This window comes from Acipenser ruthenus, chromosome 24 (assembly GCF_902713425.1).
Source record: "Acipenser ruthenus chromosome 24, fAciRut3.2 maternal haplotype, whole genome shotgun sequence".
Classification (NCBI taxonomy): domain Eukaryota; kingdom Metazoa; phylum Chordata; class Actinopteri; order Acipenseriformes; family Acipenseridae; genus Acipenser; species Acipenser ruthenus.
Genome location: NC_081212.1, coordinates 10,551,824 through 10,571,148, shown reverse-complemented (window position 1 = coordinate 10,571,148; position 19,325 = coordinate 10,551,824). Strand labels below are relative to the sequence as shown.

The window sequence follows — 19,325 nt, the reverse complement described above, 5'->3', positions numbered from 1 at the left end:
CTGTACAGACCTGCGAATTCATGGAATTTGAAAACATTCCGCATTTTAACATGCATTTTAAGAAGAAGAGTCAGAGTATCAACATTGTCGTTTCTGTGAGTCAAGCAGCAGTCGAAGCCAAAACGTTGCAGAGTGCATTCTCACTCCGTTTAATATACAGTCAGACTTGCATTGACAATGCACCATGCACACTACAAATACATCGTTCTGGTCTGGGTGGCTGTTTACCTGGGGAGAATAAATACATACAGTGAAAAAAATATGCCGTGCTGTGTTTCCACCCGGTTTCGAACCGGGGACCTTTCGCGTGTGAGGCGAACGTGATAACCACTACACTATGGAAACATGTTGCTTAGTAAACGATCTGTGTGTTGCGCTCTAAGCATACAGTGCCGATTACCCATTTTGGATCCTGCAGTGCAAGGCAGTCTTCACTTAAAGCCCAGCTGAATGTAACAATGTACATGTGAAAGTTTCCATAGTGTAGTGGTTATCACGTTTGCCTAACACGCGAAAGGTCCCCGGTTCGAAACCGGGTGGAAACATGTGCTTGTTCGTTTTCTTGTTGCGGTCTTCTCCGCTCTCTGTGAGTCCAGCAGCAGACTGCGTCAAAAAGTTGCACTGAGAATTGATTTATTTATTTTATTTTATTAATGGGTGTTTCATTCGAGAAGCAGCTGTATCAGAGTGGCGCAGCGGAAGCGTGCTGAGCCTTATAACCCAGAGGTCGACGGAGCAAAACCGTCTTCTGTTAGCCTTTTTTTCTTCTGTTGGCAAAGTAGTTGTTTTTAAAAGATGAACTCTAGTCAAAAGATATTGTATTATTTTTGCAACTACAGTCTGAATACTAAAATTGCCTTTGAAGAGAAGTTACATAATGTGCATGATATATCTGGGAGAAAGGAAAGCAATAGAACGGAGAGTTCCCATGACCTCCATGCATGGCTGTTTTCATTATATATTCATGTGCGTAAATTGTTTGGTAGGTTAACTCCCCAACCCCCAAACAGATTTCCATGTTTCTTTTTCGTGTGTCACCACAACTTTAATGCTACTGCAAAAAAGCCAGATATCTATTAACATGGCTGGGGAGGCAAATTGATGTTTAGCTCTTTTAGTATTTGTCCAGAAGGTTTTCTCAGTGTCGAATGCCCCGTGTTTTGTAAAATGAAAGATGACGCGTTGTTAGCGTGCGCGTTCCGAATGCCTGCCAGCTGCATAGTAATATAATTGACACAACAGGAGAAACGGCCCCTAACCTTGTAAATACACTTGTATGTTATAAAGAGTAAAAAGATCAACTCAAATGTTGTGCCCAATCAGTAGAATACAAAACCAAACCCAGAATGTCAAAGCGTCAACATTTGTTCTGTTCTTTCAACTACATGGTAGCAGACTCTGTGAGACTGTCAAAAATTGCCAGCGGCGACTATATTTCAAGTCACCACGGCGGGGTATTGGTTAAAGTTTTCAACTAGCAATAATCACGCCTCGGACAAACCTCATGGGCTATGATACTGCCACTGCGCAAAGCTACAGAACTTGGGATAACTAAATGCTACCCCCTACAGCAAAGACATTTGACTTGCCGGTGGGCAAGTTACTGCTATATAATACAGTACAGTTAAATGATCCCTCAAACGTAGAGGTTTATGTTATCGACACTGCAGCCTCACAATGCAACAGAGTCCACTTTTTTATTCTGATTATATATGAACTGAAGTGTAGACCGTCATTGCTTTGGTGCACATAGGAGTGATGGGATACCAAGATGCAAATCTATTTGTCTCGCTCTCTTGCATCTAACATAAGCAAACGTTATTATTTTTTTTTATATAATGGTCACTAGTTATAAGTCTCCCCATCCTACAATGTGGGGTTTCATTTTTCAATCCTTTTATCTGACAATTTACCTTCACAAGTAAATAAATGAATTCGCATACAGGGAGTTGAACCCTGGTCACCTGGGTGAAAAAACGGGAATCGTAACCACTAGATCATATGGGAAATCACTGCTTCTTGTTTGCTACCCGAAGCCAGCAGAGAAATGTGCAGGTCATTTTTTTACACTGCTGCCATCGAAAGGGCAAAACAATGAATCGAACCTGGATTGCTCATTTTAGACCGCTCCAAATGATTTGTTTAATGCAGTGTATTTTTCTTTTGCGATGTTTTGATTACTCCCCCCGTGACTTTCATTCTGATTTGGGCACCCCCTTTCGTGCACGGATTTGAAAAGCATAAACTTTAACTGCAATATTTGTACCTGTGATTCTGTAGGTATATGAATAAACTGACATCTGTCGAAACTCGGGATATAACCCGGGAAATTTAGATATTCAACCTAACGATCGCCCTCCTGAGCTTTGTCGGCATGAATGACATAGTTGATCAAACTCTTCTTTGTTCTACGAGAACCAGCAACATTTTGTGAGACCAGATAGTCGTCTTGTTCTGTACAGACCTGCGAATTCATGGAATTTGAAAACATTCCGCATTTTAACATGCATTTTAAGAAGAAGAGTCAGAGTATCAACATTGTCGTTTCTGTGAGTCAAGCAGCAGTCGAAGCCAAAACGTTGCAGAGTGCATTCTCACTCCGTTTAATATACAGTCAGACTTGCATTGACAATGCACCATGCACACTACAAATACATCGTTCTGGTCTGGGTGGCTGTTTACCTGGGGAGAATAAATACATACAGTGAAAAAAATATGCCGTGCTGTGTTTCCACCCGGTTTCGAACCGGGGACCTTTCGCGTGTGAGGCGAACGTGATAACCACTACACTATGGAAACATGTTGCTTAGTAAACGATCCGTGTGTTGCGCTCTAAGCATACAGTGCCGATTACCCATTTTGGATCCTGCAGTGCAAGGCAGTCCACTTAAAGCCCAGCTGAATGTAACAATGTACATGTGAAAGTTTCCATAGTGTAGTGGTTATCACGTTTGCCTAACACGCGAAAGGTCCCCGGTTCGAAACCGGGTGGAAACATGTGCTTGTTCGTTTTCTTGTTGCGGTCTTCTCCGCTCTCTGTGAGTCCAGCAGCAGACTGCGTCAAAAAGTTGCACTGAGAATTGATTGATTTATTTTATTTTATTAATGGGTGTTTCATTCGAGAAGCAGCTGTATCAGAGTGGCGCAGCGGAAGCGTGCTGAGCCTTATAACCCAGAGGTCGACGGAGCGAAACCGTCTTCTGTTATCCTTTTTTTCTTCTGTTGGTAAAGTAGTTGTTTTTAAAAGATGAACTCTAGTCAAAAGATATTGTATTATTTTTGCAACTACAGTCTGAATACTAAAATTGCCTTTGAAGAGAAGTTACATAATGTGCATGATATATCTGGGAGAAAGGAAAGCAATAGAACGGAGAGTTCCCATGACCTCCATGCATGGCTGTTTTCATTATATATTCATGTGCGTAAATTGTTTGGTAGGTTAACTCCCCAACCCCCAAACAGATTTCCATGTTTCTTTTTCGTGTGTCACCACAACTTTAATGCTACTGCAAAAAAGCCAGATATCTATTAACATGGCTGGGGAGGCAAATTGATGTTTAGCTCTTTTAGTATTTGTCTAGAAGGTTTTCTCCGTGTCGAATGCCCCGTGTTTTGTAAAATGAAAGATGACGCGTTGTTAGCGTGCGCGTTCCGAATGCCTGCCAGCTGCATAGTAATATAATTGACACAACAGGAGAAACGGCCCCTAACCTTGTAAATACACTTGTATGTTATAAAGAGTAAAAAGATCAACTCAAATGTTGTGCCCAATCAGTAGAATACAAAACCAAACCCAGAATGTCAAAGCGTCAACATTTGTTCTGTTCTTTCAACTACATGATAGCAGACTCTGTGAGACTGTCAAAAATTGCCAGCGGCGACTATATTTCAAGTCACCACGGCGGGGTATTGGTTAAAGTTTTCAACTAGCAATAATCACGCCTCGGACAAACCTCATGGGCATGATACTGCCACTGCGCAAAGCTACAGAACTTGGGATAACTAAATGCTACCCCCTACAGCAAAGACATTTGATTTGCCGGTGGGCAAGTTACTGCTATATAATACTGTACAGTTAAATGATCCCTCAAACGTAGATGTTTATGTTATCGACACTGCAGCCTCACAATGCAACAGAGTCCACTTTTTTATTCCGATTATATATGAACTGAAGTGTAGACCGTCATTGCTTTGGTGCACATAGGAGTGATGGGATACCAAGATGCAAATCTATCTGTCTCGCTCTCTTGCATCTAACATAAGCAAACGTTATTTTTTTTTATATAATGGTCACTAGTTATAAGTCTCCCCATCCTACAATGTGGGGTTTCATTTTTCAATCCTTTTATCTGACAATTACCTCCACAAGTAAATAAATGAATTCGCATACAGGGAGTTGAACCCTGGTCACCTGGGTGAAAAAACGGGAATCGTAACCACTAGATCATTTGGGAAATCACTGCTTCTTGTTTGCTACCCGAAGCCAGCAGAGAAATGTGCAGGTCATTTTTTTACACTGCTGCCATTGAAAGGGCAAAACAATGAATCGAACCTGGATTGCTCATTTTAGACCGCTCCAAATGATTTGTTTAATGCAGTGTATTTTTCTTTTGCGATGTTTTGATTACTCCCCCCGTGACTTTTATTCTGATTTGGGCACCCCCTTTCGTGCACGGATTTGAAAAGCATAAACTTTAACTGCAATATTTGTACCTGTGATTCTGTAGGTATATGAATAAACTGACATCTGTCGAAACTCGGGCTATAACCCGGGAAATTTAGATATTCAACCTAACGATCGCCCTCCTGAGCTTTGTCGGCATGAATGACATAGTTGATCAAACGCTTCTTTGTTCTACGAGAACCAGCAACATTTTGTGAGACCAGATAGTCGTCTTGTTCTGTACAGACCTGCGAATTCATGGAATTTGAAAACATTCCGCATTTTAACATGCATTTTAAGAAGAAGAGTCAGAGTATCAACATTGTCGTTTCTGTGAGTCAAGCAGCAGTCGAAGCCAAAACGTTGCAGAGTGCATTCTCACTCCGTTTAATATACAGTCAGACTTGCATTGACAATGCACCATGCACACTACAAATACATCGTTCTGGTCTGGGTGGCTGTTTACCTGGGGAGAATAAATACATACAGTGAAAAAAATATGCCGTGCTGTGTTTCCACCCGGTTTCGAACCGGGGACCTTTCGCGTGTGAGGCGAACGTGATAACCACTACACTATGGAAACATGTTGCTTAGTAAACGATCCGTGTGTTGCGCTCTAAGCATACAGTGCCGATTACCCATTTTTCATCCTGCAGTGCAAGGCAGTCTTCACTTAAAGCCCAGCTGAATGTAACAATGTACATGTGAAAGTTTCCATAGTGTAGTGGTGATCACGTTTGCCTAACACGCGAAAGGTCCCCGGTTCGAAACCGGGTGGAAACATGTGCTTGTTTGTTTTTTTGTTGCGGTCTTCTCCGCGCTCTGTGAGTCCAGCAGCAGACTGCGTCAAAAAGTTGCACTGAGAATTGATTGATTTATTTTATTTTATTAATGGGTGTTTCATTCGAGAAGCAGCTGTATCAGAGTGGCGCAGCGGAAGCGTGCTGAGCCTTATAACCCAGAGGTCGACGGAGCGAAACCGTCTTCTGTTAGCCTTTTTTTCTTCTGTTGGCAAAGTAGTTGTTTTTAAAAGATGAACTCTAGTGAAAAGATATTGTATTATTTTGCAACTACAGTCTGAATACTAAAATTGCCTTTGAAGAGAAGTTACATAATGTGCATGATATATCTGGGAGAAAGGAAAGCAATAGAATGGAGAGTTCCCATGACCTCCATGCATGGCTGTTTTCATTATATATTCATGTGCGTAAATTGTTTGGTAGGTTAACTCCCCAACCCCAAAACAGATTTCCATGTTTCTTTTTCGTGTGTCACCACAACTTTAATGCTACTGCAAAAAAGCCAGATATCTATTAACATGGCTGGGGAGGCAAATTGATGTTTAGCTCTTTTAGTATTTGTCTAGAAGGTTTTCTCCGTGTCGAATGCCCCGTGTTTTGTAAAATGAAAGATGACGCGTTGTTAGCGTGCGCGTTCCGAATGCCTGCCAGCTGCATAGTAATATAATTGACACAACAGGAGAAACGGCCCCTAACCTTGTAAATACACTTGTATGTTATAAAGAGTAAAAAGATCAACTCAAATGTTGTGCTCAATCAGTAGAATACAAAACCAAACCCAGAATGTCAAAGCGTCAACATTTGTTCTGTTCTTTCAACTACATGATAGCAGACTCTGTGAGACTGTCAAAAATTGCCAGCGGCGACTATATTTCAAGTCACCACGGCGGGGTATTGGTTAAAGTTTTCAACTAGCAATAATCACGCCTCGGACAAACCTCATGGGCTATGATACTGCCACTGCGCAAAGCTACAGAACTTGGGATAACTAAATGCTACCCCCTACAGCAAAGACATTTGACTTGCCGGTGGGCAAGTTACTGCGATATAATACAGTACAGTTAAATGATCCCTCAAACGTAGAGGTTTATGTTATCGACACTGCAGCCTCACAATGCAACAGAGTCCACTTTTTTATTCCGATTATATATGAACTGAAGTGTAGACCGTCATTGCTTTGGTGCACATAGGAGTGATGGGATACCATGATGGAAATCTATCTGTCTCGCTCTCTTGCATCTAACATAAGCAAACGTTATTTATTTTTTTTATATAATGGTCACTAGTTATAAGTCTCCCCATCCTACAATGTGGGGTTTCATTTTTCAATCCTTTTATCTGACAATTACCTCCACAAGTAAATAAATGAATTCGCATACAGGGAGTTGAACCCTGGTCACCTGGGTGAAAAAACGGGAATCGTAACCACTAGATCATATGGGAAATCACTGCTTCTTGTTTGCTACCCGAAGCCAGCAGAGAAATGTGCAGGTCATTTTTTTACACTGCTGCCATCGAAAGGGCAAAACAATGAATCGAACCTGGATTGCTCATTTTAGACCGCTCCAAATGATTTGTTTAATGCAGTGTATTTTTCTTTTGCGATGTTTTGATTACTCCCCCCGTGACTTTCATTCTGATTTGGGCACCCCCTTTCGTGCACGGATTTGAAAAGCATAAACTTTAACTGCAATATTTGTACCTGTGATTCTGTAGGTATATGAATAAACTGACATCTGTCGAAACTCGGGATATAACCCGGGAAATTTAGATATTCAACCTAACGATCACCCTCCTGAGCTTTGTCGGCATGAATGACATAGTTGATCAAACTCTTCTTTGTTCTACGAGAACCAGCAACATTTTGTGAGACCAGATAGTCGTCTTGTTCTGTACAGACCTGCGAATTCATGGAATTTGAAAACATTCCGCATTTTAACATGCATTTTAAGAAGAAGAGTCAGAGTATCAACATTGTCGTTTCTGTGAGTCAAGCAGCAGTCGAAGCCAAAACGTTGCAGAGTGCATTCTCACTCCGTTTAATATACAGTCAGACTTGCATTGACAATGCACCATGCACACTACAAATACATCGTTCTGGTCTGGGTGGCTGTTTACCTGGGGAGAATAAATACATACAGTGAAAAAAATATGCCGTGCTGTGTTTCCACCCGGTTTCGAACCGGGGACCTTTCGCGTGTGAGGCGAACGTGATAACCACTACACTATGGAAACATGTTGCTTAACAAACGATCCGTGTGTTGCGCTCTAAGCATACAGTGCCGATTACCCATTTTGGATCCTGCAGTGCAAGGCAGTCTTCACTTAAAGCCCAGCTGAATGTAACAATGTACATGTGAAAGTTTCCATAGTGTAGTGGTTATCACGTTCGCCTAACACGCGAAAGGTCCCTGGTTCGAAACCGGGTGGAAACATGTGCTTGTTCGTTTTTTTGTTGCGGTCTTCTCCGCTCTCTGTGAGTCCAGCAGCAGACTGCGTCAAAAAGTTGCACTGAGAATTGATTGATTTATTTTATTTTATTAATGGGTGTTTCATTCGAGAAGCAGCTGTATCAGAGTGGCGCAGCGGAAGCGTGCTGAGCCTTATAACCCAGAGGTCGACGGAGCGAAACCGTCTTCTGTTAGCCTTTTTTTCTTCTGTTGGCAAAGTAGTTGTTTTTAAAAGATGAACTCTAGTCAAAAGATATTGTATTATTTTTGCAACTACAGTCTGAATACTAAAATTGCCTTTGAAGAGAAGTTACATAATGTGCAGGATATATCTGGGAGAAAGGAGAGCAATAGAACGGAGAGTTCCCATGACCTCCATGCATGGCTGTTTTCATGATATATTCATGTGCGTAAATTGTTTGGTAGGTTAACTCCCCAACCCCCAAACAGATTTCCATGTTTCTTTTTCGTGTGTCACCACAACTTTAATGCTACTGCAAAAAAGCCAGATATCTACTAACATGGCTGGGGAGGCAAATTGATGTTTAGCTCTTTTAGTATTTGTCTAGAAGGTTTTCTCCGTGTCGAATGCCCCGTGTTTTGTAAAATGAAAGATGACGCGTTGTTAGCGTGCGCGTTCCGAATGCCTGCCAGCTGCATAGTAATATAATTGACACAACAGGAGAAACGGCCCCTAACCTTGTAAATACACTTGTATGTTATAAAGAGTAAAAAGATCAACTCAAATGTTGTGCCCAATCAGTAGAATACAAAACCAAACCCAGAATGTCAAAGCGTCAACATTTGTTCTGTTCTTTCAACTACATGATAGCAGACTCTGTGAGACTGTCAAAAATTGCCAGCGGCGACTATATTTCAAGTCACCACGGCGGGCTATTGGTTAAAGTTTTCAACTAGCAATAATCACGCCTCGGACAAACCTCATGGGCTATGATACTGCCACTGCGCAAAGCTACAGAACTTGGGATAACTAAATGCTACCCCCTACAGCAAAGACATTTGACTTGCCGGTGGGCAAGTTACTGCGATATAATACAGTACAGTTAAATGATCCCTCAAACGTAGAGGTTTATGTTATCGACACTGCAGCCTCACAATGCAACAGAGTCCACTTTTTTATTCCGATTATATATGAACTGAAGTGTAGACCGTCATTGCTTTGGTGCACATAGGAGTGATGGGATACCAAGATGCAAATCTATCTGTCTCGCTCTCTTGCATCTAACATAAGCAAACGTTATTTTTTTTTTTTATATAATGGTCACTAGTTATAAGTCTCCCCATCCTACAATGTGGGGTTTCATTTTTCAATCCTTTTATCTGACAATTACCTCCACAAGTAAATAAATGAATTCGCATACAGGGAGTTGAACCCTGGTCACCTGGGTGAAAAAACGGGAATCGTAACCACTAGATCATATGGGAAATCACTGCTTCTTGTTTGCTACCCGAAGCCAGCAGAGAAATGTGCAGGTCATTTTTTTACACTGCTGCCATCGAAAGGGCAAAACAATGAATCGAACCTGGATTGCTCATTTTAGACCGCTCCAAATGATTTGTTTAATGCAGTGTATTTTTCTTTTGCGATGTTTTGATTACTCCCCCCGTGACTTTCATTCTGATTTGGGCACCCCCTTTCGTGCACGGATTTGAAAAGCATAAACTTTAACTGCAATATTTGTACCTGTGATTCTGTAGGTATATGAATAAACTGACATCTGTCGAAACTCGGGATATAACCCGGGAAATTTAGATATTCAACCTAACGATCGCCCTCCTGAGCTTTGTCGGCATGAATGACATAGTTGATCAAACTCTTCTTTGTTCTACGAGAACCAGCAACATTTTGTGAGACCAGATAGTCGTCTTGTTCTGTACAGACCTGCGAATTCATGGAATTTGAAAACATTCCGCATTTTAACATGCATTTTAAGAAGAAGAGTCAGAGTATCAACATTGTCGTTTCTGTGAGTCAAGCAGCAGTCGAAGCCAAAACGTTGCAGAGTGCATTCTCACTCCGTTTAATATACAGTCAGACTTGCATTGACAATGCACCATGCACACTACAAATACATCGTTCTGGTCTGGGTGGCTGTTTACCTGGGGAGAATAAATACATACAGTGAAAAAAATATGCCGTGCTGTGTTTCCACCCGGTTTCGAACCGGGGACCTTTCGCGTGTGAGGCGATATATATAATGGTCACTAGTTATAAGTCTCCCCATCCTACAATGTGGGGTTTCATTTTTCAATCCTTTTATCTGACAATTACCTCCACAAGTAAATAAATGAATTCGCATACAGGGAGTTGAACCCTGGTCACCTGGGTGAAAAAACGGGAATCGTAACCACTAGATCATACGGGAAATCACTGCTTCTTGTTTGCTACCCGAAGCCAGCAGAGAAATGTGCAGGTCATTTTTTTACACTGCTGCCATCGAAAGGGCAAAACAATGAATCGAACCTGGATTGCTCATTTTAGACCGCTCCAAATGATTTGTTTAATGCAGTGTATTTTTCTTTTGCGATGTTTTGATTACTCCCCCCGTGACTTTTAATGTTAGCCTTTAGGCGTAATTCGGGGGATGCCGTAGAGGGCGCTCTCCCGCTTTGCACTCCTTTTTCTTCTTATCCTATTTCCTTTTCTTTAGCCTTGTCTTACCTTCCCTCCGTGGCATCCTGCCCGGTAGCGTCCGCGATCTCTTCCGGGTGGAAGCTGATCCCAGTTCAGCCTCATTTAGTATTTCCAGCCAATCGCACAATGCAGCGCTCGCCACGTCAATTATTAGGGCATGGCCAGCACTGCTCCACGTATGTGTTATTGGCTGCCCCTCCTGTCTATCTCGCTCTCTTTTTCTACTTTAACCCAGCACTATTTCCGCTTCCTTGTCTGTGTTTGTTTTTTGTTGTTCGTTTCTTTCACTGCAGGTCGTTTCTCTGCTCAGCGCTCGCAAGATAGTATCAGCTATTTTCCTACCTGCTCAGTCTGCGCCGTTCAAAACGCACCGTCATTCTCAACTTGGTCTGCGTTTTCATCAGAAAGACTGTTCCAACGTCACCGCTGCACTGCAACTGTTTTACACCGGCGCCTCACAGACCATGGTTACCACGGCAACGCCTCAGCGAGTGACTACTGGGAGTGGTAAATTGCTACGGCGACCTGGCAGCTTTAACAGGCAATGAGAGCCTGTGCCACACGACTGCAATTTTCTGGCTCCTGCTGCAGCGCTTGCAACATGACAGCTTCAACTCGCCGAATTGTGACATCTAAATACTACAGGCTCCTCTTCTAGACCTACGTTAACTTACTTATATCATCACTAACTGTTCTAAAGCAAATGCTTAATACATAGACAAGGATCGTAATCGCAATAACCAAATATATGCTACCTTGCTTCACTGAAGCCAATAGTTTCAATTCCAATAAAAACCTCTAGATGGCAGCATAACACCACAAGCTCTACATAATTTAAGATGATTTGCTATCGCTGCGAATCTGGCACTCTCCAAACCTTCTATCAATTCCTGCAGTTCGTTGTCTTTTTGAGGGATTCTCAGTACCCTCCTGCCTCAACCTCTTTTTCTACATATATTAACTTGAATTTTTTTTTTTTTTTTCAAATCCAAACTCCTCCCCTTGAGAACCTTGTCATGAAGCCATGCTTATCAGCTTTCTGAGATGTTAAGAATCCACCGTCACATTAATTTACAGCTTCCCTGCATCAGGCCATTCTTGCAACTTTCTTGTTCCTGGATTTGCACTTCCTTATTTGCCCCCAACTTCATCAAGGCACTTAATATAACTTTCAAAGTCCATTTCATTCAATTTGAGCTACCAGTCACATTCGGAAACTATGTGCTACGATTATCAACATTTCAGTCAAGCGTCCTCGTATCCCGCAATGGACAATACACTCTTAGACTGCTCCTGATCAAATCAATAGGTTTTGTAGCAGCCTCCGAGCAACGCATTCCTATCCTCTCAGGTTCTGCAGCGGCCTCAGATCTATGCATTCTTCATTTCTGCCCAAAGGCAGCCCCATCGCCGACATCATCTAAAAACGCCTTAACTCTCAAATACCAATTTTCACCGCATTCAGCAGCTCTCTGCTCTCTACAGCAGGCCACTGCAGACTACTGACAGCATTCCATCGTTTACCCCTCAGATCTCTGCCCGTTCAGCAGATCTTGCCTCTACTGTTAATATCTCCTCATTACAGCAAATCTCGGCTCCCTCTTCAGATCTGCTTCTATTGCAGCATACAAAAGTGGCTTTAGTTTACTGTTCAAATCTGCAACTGCTCTCCTCCAGAGCTTCCAACACTCCAGCTTTCCTCCAATACCTGGATCTAATATATATATATATATATATATATATACACGGAGAGCTTGACTTCCTCAGCAATTTAGTCATATGTCCGCTCATCCTTTCAGATACTACAAGCTTTAATATATGGTACGAGACTGGAAATCTGTTTGATTTATGAATTAAGGAGTTCCACTATTTGGAGAATGATTGGAGTTGTGAAACCCAAATCTCTGTTTTATGAGTTTACCTTTTCCATTCCAAACAGACAAGATGGTAGCAAACCACTGATCAATCCCGTATTAACTAACACAGGATGGTTGGCATCTCAGCTCTCTGCCTTAGTTTTAAAAAACATCTCAGCAGTCGATTTCATATATTTGTTCAGGTCCAGCTGCCACCTCAGCCCTCATCAAACTCTGCAACACCAACATCTGCCGTTCAACTAAATACAACACTCTCCAACCTTCTGCAATCTGCTCATCACTACATGGCCACACTCTTAGTCCCAGCGACCAAATCTTCATTTACCTCTGGATGGAAAACATTTACAACTTTCTGCACTCAAAATACATCCCATTCTGATTTAATGAGCAACGGATTCTAGCCTCCATCGCCCATGCAAGGGATTCTCTTCACTTAGCCCCCTCTACCGTTAAAGCCTACATCTCCGGAATTTAGTATTTCTGCCGTCTCATCTCCGTCCCTTCTTCAACATTTCTATCCATCCCATCAGTTTGCTTGACACTCGGAGAGATCCTCAAGAGCCCCCCCCCCCCCCTGCTGCTCCCTCCTGGCTCCCTATTTCAATAGACATTCTTCACTCTTTAATATCTACCCTCAGAAAAAGCTGCTCTGTCTATGCAATGACCTTACCTTGGAAGTACTATGTCTAACTGCTCTTGTGAAGCACTTCCTCTGCAGGATTCCTGAAGGAACAGAGTGCACCCTGTGAACTTACCGTGACAACACCTGTGATTTACCGGTTTTTAAAAAAAAAAAAAAAGCAAGAGTACCAAGACATCAAGGGGAATACAATGGATAGACTCTGACCGTTAAGCCATTTTCAACCATGAGGTCTTGTGAACCATTCCACGCACCCAGATACTGGACTTTGGCCAGCTGTAGTAATTTTACTACAGAACACTACACCTTGCAGTTAAAATAAAAATAAATAAATAAAAAAAAAAAAAAAAATCAGGACTTCTCAGGACTTCAATACAGACAGTTACATCAAGATCCAGAAGTTCTGCAACCTGGTCCCAGGAGCAGACCCCAACCCTCGTCTCGTACTACCTTTCAGCAAAACAATATTCAACTGAATAACTCTCTCTCCGGCCTCCTTCAATCACCACGTGGATTCATGGAGAACGCTCTCGCCCCATCTACCGTTCCTCCTACTCGACTGCCTGGTCTTCATTTACTCACTTTTGCGAGTAAAAAAATAAATAAATAAATAATTAAAAAAAAAACAAAAAAAAAAACGGATCTCAAACCTCTTTCAACCTACAGCACCTCCTCGCCTTCATCACTCACCTCAGGCTGTCTCTATGTTTAGCCCCCTCCTCTATTTAGATGCGACCTAGCGGGCATTTAGTATCAATTTCGCCTCCAATCTTTCTCCTCTCGTCCGTTCTAGAGATAGCGGATCTCTAGAGAGAACGCTCAGAGGTATGGAGAAAAGCCTGCTCCCCTCCTCTCCATCAAGTTAATCAATCTCTACTGACCTTCTCCTTTGTCTCATCACTGCTCTCTGGCAAGGATGCTTCAACCTATTCAACGACATCGTCATGGAAACCCTGTGCCTGACCGTCGCCTTTGGATTTCTCCGCTGTGCAGAATTCTCAACTCCATCAATTTCCAACTTCCCAGCTCTAGGCCTCAAGTGCTCAGATCTCTCTCAAATCCCCGGAAACCACTTTATCCTCCTCATCAGATCTTCAAAAACGGTCCAATTAAGCCGAGGATTCAGTATCTTCTGTCAGATCCCCTCTTCGACAGCTCCAGATCTATACTTACGAGTCACTGGTTCTCATCCCGTTTATGCACCCTCTCGTCACGGATTTCTTCTACTATTTTTCCCCCCATTCATTCTGGATCGGAGCAGCTGCCTCCGCGGCTAGCGCAGGTATCAACACTTTGATTAAGTCTATGGGGCGCTGGATCTCTTCAGCTGTGAACTTTTATATTAGATCATCCTCTGCAGACATCGCCACAGCTCACCAAGCACTTGTTAGCTTGCCCGGAGTGGGGGGGCGCCCTCTCCGCCAGGCCCACCAGAGGTTTCCTCCCTGCAGGGGGGTTTTTCCTCTCCACAGTGCGGACGGCTTATAGGCATAGGTTGTCTACTAACATCTCTTGTCTTTTCTCTTTTCTTCTAGCTTTTGTTTATGTGGGCGGCTCTGCGATCTCTTTTCTATCCCACGGTGTGGTTCTTGCGGGGAGCCGGGGGTCCTCTTTTGGGGGGAAGTGAGTCTCACTCCCCCGGCTGTCCGGGTCGGCCTCTCGTCTCAACCACTGCCGCCCGGCTGTTCCTCGCCGGCCTGAGGGGACCCCCGGCCACATCCTATTCTTCTGCTGCTTATGCGCTAAGCCTTCCAGGCCTCAACCTTGCTGTCCCATCTCCTCTCTTCTATTTCAGGTCCAGGACCATTTCAGCCCCCTCATGCAGTAGGCCGTGCCTCCACCTGCCGAGCGGGCCCCGACCGAGGGGGGGGGGTTTCTCTGTTTTCGTCTCTCCTAAACGGACCCGAGACACTTTTTCCTAAGCTCTCCACGCCGCCCAGCTGCCAGCTTAGCTGCCTGAGGATGCTGCACTGAGTTGCGAAGGATCTGTCCTTTTGTCCTGTTCGTCCCCTTCCTGTCTCTTGCTCCACTAAACGCCCAGCAGCCAGAGGATGCTGCCTGACCCGTCGGGAGCGAGAGTCAGTTTGTTGTATGTTATGTCTAAACTTTGCTCTCTCTCTCACTTTTACGTCACCCAGCAGTCGGAGGATGCTGCCTGACCTGGCGGAAAGTGTTTATATCTAATCCTTTGCTCTTCTCATGTCTCCCTCTCTACGTCGCCCAGCAGCCAGAGGATGCTGCCTGACCCGACGAGAAGGGAAAACTCTTCGTCCCCCCTATCTCGTCCTGCTATCAGTATCTAACCTCAATGTTACTAAGCACCATTCCCAAACTCCAGCCCTCAATCTCGCCATCCTTCAAACTCGTCTCACTCTTAAACTCTCAAATGTCTCGCCCCTCTCAAGCCTCCTAAGCAACCGGAGAAATCCTCTCATCTGGTCTCATTCTTAATATCTCACTCCCAATTTCGCCTCCTCTCAAGCCCTCGTAGGCAACCAGTGAAATGTTAGCCTTTAGGCGTAATTCGGGGGATGCCGTAGAGGGCGCTCTCCCGCTTTGCACTCCTTTTTCTTCTTATCCTATTTCCTTTTCTTTAGCCTGTCTTACCTTCCCTCCGTGGCATCCTGCCCGGTAGCGTCCGCGATCTCTTCCGGGTGGAAGCTGATCCCAGTTCAGCCTCATTTAGTATTTCCAGCCAATCGCACAATGCAGCGCTCGCCACGTCAATTATTAGGGCATGGCCAGCACTGCTCCACGTATGTGTTATTGGCTGCCCCTCCTGTCTATCTCGCTCTCTTTTTCTACTTTAACCCAGCACTATTTCCGCTTCCTTGTCTGTGTTTGTTTTTTGTTCCTCCTCCTCCCCTCCTCTGCTCCTTTCTATATCGCACTGTCCGCACAGGGCTCCCTCAGGGGGGGAAGTGAGTCTCACTCCCCCGGCTGTCCGGGTCGGCCTCTCGTCTCAACCACTGCCGCCCGGCTGTTCCTCGCCGGCCTGAGGGGACCCCCGGCCACATCCTATTCTTCTGCTGCTTATGCGCTAAGCCTTCCAGGCCTCAACCTTGCTGTCCCATCTCCTCTCTTCTATTTCAGGTCCAGGACCATTTCAGCCCCCTCATGCAGTAGGCCGTGCCTCCACCTGCCGAGCGGGCCCCGACCGAGGGGGGGGGGGGGTTTCTCTGTTTTCGTCTCTCCTAAACGGACCCGAGACACTTTTTCCTAAGCTCTCCACGCCGCCCAGCTGCCAGCTTAGCTGCCTGAGGATGCTGCACTGAGGATGCTGCACTGAGTTGCGAAGGATCTGTCCTTTTGTCCTGTTCGTCCCCTTCCTGTCTCTTGCTCCACTAAACGCCCAGCAGCCAGAGGATGCTGCCTGACCCGTCGGGAGCGAGAGTCAGTTTGTTGTATGTTATGTCTAAACTTTGCTCTCTCTCTCACTTTTACGTCACCCAGCAGTCGGAGGATGCTGCCTGACCTGGCGGAAAGTGTTTATATCTAATCCTTTGCTCTTCTCATGTCTCCCTCTCTACGTCGCCCAGCAGCCAGAGGATGCTGCCTGACCCGACGAGAAGGGAAAACACTTCGTCCCCCCTATCTCGTCCTGCTATCAGTATCTAACCTCAATGTTACTAAGCACCATTCCCAAACTCCAGCCCTCAATCTCGCCATCCTTCAAACTCGTCTCACTCTTAAACTCTCAAATGTCTCGCCCCTCTCAAGCCTCCTAAGCAACCGGAGAAATCCTCTCATCTGGTCTCATTCTTAATATCTCACTCCCAATTTCGCCTCCTCTCAAGCCCTCGTAGGCAACCAGTGAATTCTGATTTGGGCACCCCCTTTCGTGCACGGATTTGAAAAGCATAAACTTTAACTGCAATATTTGTACCTGTGATTCTGTAGGTATATGAATAAACTGACATCTGTCGAAACTCGGGATATAACCCGGGAAATTTAGATATTCAACCTAACGATCGCCCTCCTGAGCTTTGTCGGCATGAATGACATAGTTGATCAAACTCTTCTTTGTTCTACGAGAACCAGCAACATTTTGTGAGACCAGATAGTCGTCTTGTTCTGTACAGACCTGCGAATTCATGGAATTTGAAAACATTCCGCATTTTAACATGCATTTTAAGAAGAGTCAGAGTATCAACATTGTCGTTTCTGTGAGTCAAGCAGCAGTCGAAGCCAAAACGTTGCAGAGTGCATTCTCACTCCGTTTAATATACAGTCAGACTTGCATTGACAATGCACCATGCACACTACAAATACATCGTTCTGGTCTGGGTGGCTGTTTACCTGGGGAGAATAAATACATACAGTGAAAAAAACATGCCGTGCTGTGTTTCCACCCGGTTTCGAACCGGGGACCTTTCGCGTGTGAGGCGAACGTGATAACCACTACACTATGGAAACATGTTGCTTGTTAAACAATCCGTGTGTTGCGCTCTAAGCATACAGTGCCGATTACCCATTTTGGATCCTGCAGTGCAAGGCAGTCTTCACTTAAAGCCCAGCTGAATGTAACAATGTACATGTGAAAGTTTCCATAGTGTAGTGGTTATCACGTTCGCCTAACACGCGAAAGGTCCCCGGTTTGAAACCGGGTGGAAACATGTGCTTGTTCGTTTTTTTGTTGCGGTCTCCGCTCTCTGTGAGTCCAGCAGCAGACTGCGTCAAAAAGTTGGACTGAGAATTGATTGATTTATTTTATTTTATTAATGGGTGTTTCATTCGAGAAGCAGCTGTATCAGAGTGGCGCAGCGGAAGCGTGCTGAGCCTTATAACCCAGAGGTCGACGGAGCGAAACCGTCTTCTGTTAGCCTTTTTTTCTTCTGTTGGCAAAGTAGTTGTTTTTAAAAGATGAACTCTAGTCAAAAGATATTGTATTATTTTTGCAACTACAGTCTGAATACTAAAATTGCCTTTGAAGAGAAGTTACATAATGTGCATGATATATCTGGGAGAAAGGAAAGCAATAGAACGGAGAGTTCCCATGACCTCCATGCATGGCTGTTTTCATTATATATTCATGTGCGTAAATTGTTTGGTAGGTTAACTCCCCAACCCCAAAACAGATTTCCATGTTTCTTTTTCGTGTGTCACCACAACTTTAATGCTACTGCAAAAAAGCCAGATATTTATTAACATGGCTGGGGAGGCAAATTGATGTTTAGCTTTTTTAGTATTTGTCTAGAAGGTTTTCTCCGTGTCGAATGCCCCGTGTTTTGTAAAATGAAAGATGACGCGTTGTTAGCGTGCGCGTTCCGAATGCCTGCCAGCTGCATAGTAATATAATTGACACAACAGGAGAAACGGCCCCTAACCTTGTAAATACACTTGTATGTTATAAAGAGTAAAAAGATCAACTCAAATGTTGTGCCCAATCAGTAGAATACAAAACCAAACCCAGAATGTCAAAGCGTCAACATTTGTTCTGTTCTTTCAACTACATGATAGCAGACTCTGTGACTCTGGGGTATTGGTTAAAGTTTTCAACTAGCAATAATCACGCCTCGGACAAACCTCATGGGCTATGATACTGCCAATGCGCAAAGCTACAGAACTTGGGATAACTAAATGCTACCCCCTACAGCAAAGACATTTGACTTGCCGGTGGGCAAGTTACTGCTATATAATACAGTACAGTTAAATGATCCCTCAAACGTAGAGGTTTATGTTATCGACACTGCAGCCTCACAATGCAACAGAGTCCACTTTTTTATTCCGATTATATATGAACTGAAGTGTAGACCGTCATTGCTTTGGTGCACATAGGAGTGATGGGATACCAAGATGCAAATCTATCTGTCTCGCTCTCTTGCATCTAACATAAGCAAACGTTATTTTTTTATATATATAATGGTCACTAGTTATAAGTCTCCCCATCCTACAATGTGGGGTTTCATTTTTCAATCCTTTTATCTGACAATTACCTCCACAAGTAAATAAATGAATTCGCATACAGGGAGTTGAACCCTGGTCACCTGGGTGAAAAAACGGGAATCGTAACCACTAGATCATATGGGAAATCACTGCTTCTTGTTTGCTACCCGAAGCCAGCAGAGAAATGTGCAGGTCATTTTTTTACACTGCTGCCATCGAAAGGGCAAAACAATGAATCGAACCTGGATTGCTCATTTTAGACTGCTCCAAATGATTTGTTTAATGCAGTGTATTTTTCTTTTGCGATGTTTTGATTACTCCCCCCGTGACTTTTATTCTGATTTGGGCACCCC

The 19,325-nt window shown here is 43.8% G+C and overlaps 20 non-coding genes across 20 annotated transcripts; 10 read left to right on the top strand and 10 right to left on the bottom strand.

Moving 5' to 3' along the window:
* Window positions 1-272: 272 nt before the first annotated feature.
* trnav-cac (transfer RNA valine (anticodon CAC)) lies at window positions 273-345 on the bottom strand. The gene has a single exon. It is a non-coding gene; the product is annotated as a tRNA-Val (tRNA).
* Window positions 346-472: 127 nt separating this feature from the next.
* Window positions 473-545, top strand: trnav-aac (transfer RNA valine (anticodon AAC)). Its single transcript has one exon. It is a non-coding gene; the product is annotated as a tRNA-Val (tRNA).
* A 554-nt stretch (window positions 546-1,099) lies between these two features.
* LOC131700973 (U7 small nuclear RNA) lies at window positions 1,100-1,156 on the top strand. Its single transcript, XR_009308782.1, has one exon. It is a non-coding gene; the product is annotated as a U7 small nuclear RNA (small nuclear RNA).
* A 239-nt stretch (window positions 1,157-1,395) lies between these two features.
* On the bottom strand, window positions 1,396-1,535 carry LOC131700770 (U4 spliceosomal RNA). Its single transcript, XR_009308579.1, has one exon. It is a non-coding gene; the product is annotated as a U4 spliceosomal RNA (small nuclear RNA).
* A 1,191-nt stretch (window positions 1,536-2,726) lies between these two features.
* Window positions 2,727-2,799, bottom strand: trnav-cac (transfer RNA valine (anticodon CAC)). Its single transcript has one exon. It is a non-coding gene; the product is annotated as a tRNA-Val (tRNA).
* Window positions 2,800-2,924: 125 nt separating this feature from the next.
* On the top strand, window positions 2,925-2,997 carry trnav-aac (transfer RNA valine (anticodon AAC)). The gene has a single exon. It is a non-coding gene; the product is annotated as a tRNA-Val (tRNA).
* Window positions 2,998-3,551: 554 nt separating this feature from the next.
* Window positions 3,552-3,608, top strand: LOC131700967 (U7 small nuclear RNA). Its single transcript, XR_009308776.1, has one exon. It is a non-coding gene; the product is annotated as a U7 small nuclear RNA (small nuclear RNA).
* A 239-nt stretch (window positions 3,609-3,847) lies between these two features.
* Window positions 3,848-3,986, bottom strand: LOC131700781 (U4 spliceosomal RNA). Its single transcript, XR_009308589.1, has one exon. It is a non-coding gene; the product is annotated as a U4 spliceosomal RNA (small nuclear RNA).
* Window positions 3,987-5,173: 1,187 nt separating this feature from the next.
* On the bottom strand, window positions 5,174-5,246 carry trnav-cac (transfer RNA valine (anticodon CAC)). The gene has a single exon. It is a non-coding gene; the product is annotated as a tRNA-Val (tRNA).
* A 127-nt stretch (window positions 5,247-5,373) lies between these two features.
* trnav-aac (transfer RNA valine (anticodon AAC)) lies at window positions 5,374-5,446 on the top strand. The gene has a single exon. It is a non-coding gene; the product is annotated as a tRNA-Val (tRNA).
* A 553-nt stretch (window positions 5,447-5,999) lies between these two features.
* Window positions 6,000-6,056, top strand: LOC131700966 (U7 small nuclear RNA). Its single transcript, XR_009308775.1, has one exon. It is a non-coding gene; the product is annotated as a U7 small nuclear RNA (small nuclear RNA).
* Window positions 6,057-6,295: 239 nt separating this feature from the next.
* LOC131700769 (U4 spliceosomal RNA) lies at window positions 6,296-6,435 on the bottom strand. The gene has a single exon (XR_009308578.1). It is a non-coding gene; the product is annotated as a U4 spliceosomal RNA (small nuclear RNA).
* Window positions 6,436-7,625: 1,190 nt separating this feature from the next.
* Window positions 7,626-7,698, bottom strand: trnav-cac (transfer RNA valine (anticodon CAC)). The gene has a single exon. It is a non-coding gene; the product is annotated as a tRNA-Val (tRNA).
* A 127-nt stretch (window positions 7,699-7,825) lies between these two features.
* On the top strand, window positions 7,826-7,898 carry trnav-aac (transfer RNA valine (anticodon AAC)). Its single transcript has one exon. It is a non-coding gene; the product is annotated as a tRNA-Val (tRNA).
* A 554-nt stretch (window positions 7,899-8,452) lies between these two features.
* LOC131700964 (U7 small nuclear RNA) lies at window positions 8,453-8,509 on the top strand. Its single transcript, XR_009308773.1, has one exon. It is a non-coding gene; the product is annotated as a U7 small nuclear RNA (small nuclear RNA).
* A 239-nt stretch (window positions 8,510-8,748) lies between these two features.
* Window positions 8,749-8,888, bottom strand: LOC131700772 (U4 spliceosomal RNA). Its single transcript, XR_009308581.1, has one exon. It is a non-coding gene; the product is annotated as a U4 spliceosomal RNA (small nuclear RNA).
* An 8,541-nt stretch (window positions 8,889-17,429) lies between these two features.
* On the bottom strand, window positions 17,430-17,502 carry trnav-cac (transfer RNA valine (anticodon CAC)). The gene has a single exon. It is a non-coding gene; the product is annotated as a tRNA-Val (tRNA).
* Window positions 17,503-17,629: 127 nt separating this feature from the next.
* Window positions 17,630-17,702, top strand: trnav-aac (transfer RNA valine (anticodon AAC)). Its single transcript has one exon. It is a non-coding gene; the product is annotated as a tRNA-Val (tRNA).
* A 551-nt stretch (window positions 17,703-18,253) lies between these two features.
* LOC131700982 (U7 small nuclear RNA) lies at window positions 18,254-18,310 on the top strand. Its single transcript, XR_009308791.1, has one exon. It is a non-coding gene; the product is annotated as a U7 small nuclear RNA (small nuclear RNA).
* A 203-nt stretch (window positions 18,311-18,513) lies between these two features.
* On the bottom strand, window positions 18,514-18,646 carry LOC131700797 (U4 spliceosomal RNA). Its single transcript, XR_009308606.1, has one exon. It is a non-coding gene; the product is annotated as a U4 spliceosomal RNA (small nuclear RNA).
* Window positions 18,647-19,325: the final 679 nt, after the last annotated feature.